The following is a 4,094-nucleotide window of genomic DNA, read 5'->3' on the forward strand; positions in this document are numbered from 1 at the left end:
CATACGTATGTGTTAACCGACTATTTATGTTATCAGTAAGGCTTCTGGCTAACAGGAGACTGTAAGTAAGTAGTTAAGTTTTGGGGAGTAGTCAGAAGTTATATGCAGATTTTTAGCTGTGCAGAAGATCAGCACCCCTAATAATTGCATTGTTCATGGATCAATTGTATATAATTGTATTCATTTATACATTGGCCAGCTATGTAGGCATAGTGTCTTAGTTTGTTCCTGCTGCTATAACAAAATATCTTAGACTGTGTAAATGTATAAAGAACAGAAATTTATTTCTTACAGTTCTTGAAGTTTGCAGTCCAAGATCAAGGCACCTGCATGTGGTGTCTACAGAAAGCCTTCTTGCTGTGTCCTCTCATAGCAAGACAGAACAAACCCACTCCCTCAAGCCATTTTATAAGGGTCATGATCCCATCCATGATGCTTCATCCTCATGACCTAAGGCTCCATCCCTTCATACTATCACATGACCAATTAAATTTCAACATGTAAATTAGGAAAGACACATGAAGACACTCATACATTTGCTACCTCCATTTTCTAGGTACGAAAAGAGAATTACAAGGTTAAATAAATTGCCTAAGATTACACAGTTCACATGTAGGAAAGACACTGAATTCCAAATCTGTCTGACTCAAAGTTGCATGGCCTCTTCTCTACATATTAAGCCTCTCACCTCTCAAGCACAGAGCAAAGGAAATATCTCCTACAGCAACTGCTAAGTCAAAACATGAAGTTTGCCTTTGTAGATGTGCAATAAAATATACGGCAGCACGTTGTTTACCAGAAATGAATATCAAATTTTATAAATTTTGTATCACTTAAAGTTTCATGGCTTTTTAAAAATGCAGCAGTAGCTTTTCTTAAAAATTGCTTTCCTTTGCAAACCTTGCATAATATTTTATTTCCAACATATAATTGCATACCAATCAGTTTTATTTTTTGTCAGTCAACAGGCAATATTTATTTAAAATATCCCTGGTTTGTGTCTTCAAAAAACAAACTATGTCTTGAATAGGAGAATCAGAATTGACGTTGTTGTCAAAGACCAGCTATGCTATCAACTATGGGAGACTGGTTCAAAGGTTATATGTCAAAACCCTTTCAGAAATTTATTATTTTCAGCAATACTATATATAGAAAAATCGGCATAAGTTGTTTTAATCTATGTGATGTTAGAAAAGTACACCTAACATACACTACTTTGCAATGTGTATAGATGACAAAGTAATATATGTTAGGGGAAGTTTTTGTAAGTGTATAAACTAACAAATATATTTTATAAAATATAATATAATATTGCTAAAATTTTTATATTAAATATATTTATATATTGCTTATGTTATAATTGTATATGTTAATATATATTTTATATATTAAAAATATACATTACAACTTGTGATAAATATTAAAACTTACGTTTTAATCCATAAACTGTCATAAAAGCATATCTAAAACATGCTCTTTGTAGTACATATAAATATATGTATATAAATGAGCACATATATTCATATATACAGTTACCATATATGGTATAAATATATACTGTGTAAGTAAATATATATTATGCAGTAACTATATATGTATATATAGTCATGCATTGCTTAACAATGGGACTATGTTCTGAGAAGTGGGTCATTAGATTTCATCATTGTGCACATCACAATGTCCTTACACAAACCCAGAAGGTGTAGTTACTACACAACTATACTGTATGGTACAGCCTACTGCTCCTAGGCTGCAAACCTTCACAGCATATTACTGTACTGAATATTGTAGGCACTTGTAACATACTGGTGTTTGTGTATCTAAACACATCTAAACCCAGAAGAGGTATAGTGAAAACATGGTATTATAACCTTATGGGACTGCAATCATCTATACAGTCCATTGTTGACTGAAATATCATTAGATGGGACATGACGGTATATTTATACATATATATACATAAAAGAAAGAGTACACTTTAGATCTATTTTTACGACATTATATGAATTTAAACTGTTGATGAAGAGAGTCAAACTCTGTTAAATATTTGAAGAGATTTATTCTGAGCCAAATATGAGTGACCATGACCTGTGACACAGCCCTCAGGAGGCCCTGAGAACATGTGCCCAAGATGGTTGAGGTACATCTTGGTTTAATACATTTCAGGGAGACATGAGACATCAATCAAATACATTTAAGATAAACATTCGTTTGGTCCAGAAAGGTGGGACAACTCAAAGTTGCAGGGGGGATGGGGGGTGCCTTCCAAGTTATAGGTAGATTTAAAAGTTTAATTATCAATAGAAAGGAATGTCTGGGTTAGGATAAGAGATTGTGGAGAACAAAGTTTCATCATGCAGATAAATGTCCCAGGTAGCAGGCTTCAGAGAGAATAGACTGTAAATGTTCCTTATCAGAATTAGCGTCTCTGTTGATGTTAAATGCTGGTCTGCTTTTCCTGAATTCCACAAGGGAGGAGGGCATAATAAGGTATGTCCAACCCCCACTTCTGGTCATTTAACCTGAACCAGTCTTTCAGGTTAAATTTTGGAGTGCTCTGGCCCAGAGGAGGAAGTTCATGCCCATGGTGGGGGTGGGGGGATATTGGAGAAGGGGGGCCTTAATTGTGATGTAAAGCACAATTGTTCACAATTGTTTTCAACATGTGAATTTCAGGTGACACATGAAGACCCTAGTACATTTGCTACCTCCATTTTCTAGGCACAAAAGGAGAATTACAAAGGTTAAATAAATTGCCTAAAATTACACAGCTCATAGGTAGGAAAGACAACTGAAAGCCAGATCACACAGATCTGGTATTCAATTTTAATTTACAACACAAATACAATATATAACTATACATAATATAAATATGTATTTGTATCTAAATATATAGTTTATATTATATATGTATATATATATATACATATAAGGCATTCTCATCAGAACTCATATTAATTATGAGAGCCATAATTCCTGGATGTTAATCTATGTTCAGTTATGTAATTAATTTTCAAGAGCTATATTTTTCCGTTCCATGATTGCACAATGTGTGTGTGTGTGTGTGTGTGTGTGTGTGTGCACATGTGCTATTTCTCTGGAACCCTTTCAGCTGTTTTCCCACAAGACTCAGAGTCACACCGAGTTGGGGCCATTGGATGTTGCCGCTCCAGTATTGATCCCAGCTCCTAGAATGTACTCTGTGCTCCTTGCATGCCCAGTAAATGCACAATGACATCGCCCCTATAAGGCATAGCCAGCAGTTTTGTAGCTATTGCGTGCAGCAAACACACCAAAACCTGCAGAAAAGCCTTTTAACCCTAAACAACTGTCACTGGATTAGAAACAAAAAAAGAAAATCATGTCTATGAACACTTTAATGCTAAGATTATCATCTGGAAGAAAATTGAAGAACTGAATTCACATTTAATGTATTTTCTAGTATAATTTATATGTATTTAGTAAGAACATTTTAATTTGTATGAAACTTTTTTTTTTTTTCAGTAGCTTTTGGCCCTTTCAAGTAGAGTCCTGACTTTGACCACACTGTGGGAGCTCAGTCTCTTCACTGAGTTGACAGATCAAAAGACCCAGGAATTTTTTCCAGGAATCCTGGCATTGTTAACTACACTCAGGCCTGCCATGTTTGTCCGTAAAAGAACAGGAAACTGCTTTGAGGAGATGCAAAAGGAGATAAATGTGAATGACAGCGTTTACATTTCAAATAAAGGGAAAGGCCAGTAGAGACCAGGAATGGAAATGATTCTTTTTTTTCTCTGCTGGTTAAATGAAGAACCTTGTCCAGACTCCTTCTGTGATTTAAATGTAATTTCTCTTTCATTTGTCTTTGTGGAAAGCGTAAGTTCTCTCTTGAGTTTTCAGGATGGACTAGGAGTGGCAATAAATTATTGCAAATGGATTCTTGGTGGGTAAAGTATTATTAGTGCAATGGCTCAGAAGTGCTGAAAACAAAGATTTTTAAAATTCAAACAGGCCAAAGTGGAGAAAAATATACTTAATCAGATTCACAGCGTCTAAGTAGTACATAATAATGCTATATTTTTAGAGAACCAAAAGCACTATCTTTTTAAAAG

Source organism: Cebus imitator, unplaced genomic scaffold, assembly GCF_001604975.1.
Source record: "Cebus imitator isolate Cc_AM_T3 unplaced genomic scaffold, Cebus_imitator-1.0 Scaffold455, whole genome shotgun sequence".
NCBI classification, from domain to species: Eukaryota; Metazoa; Chordata; class Mammalia; order Primates; family Cebidae; genus Cebus; species Cebus imitator.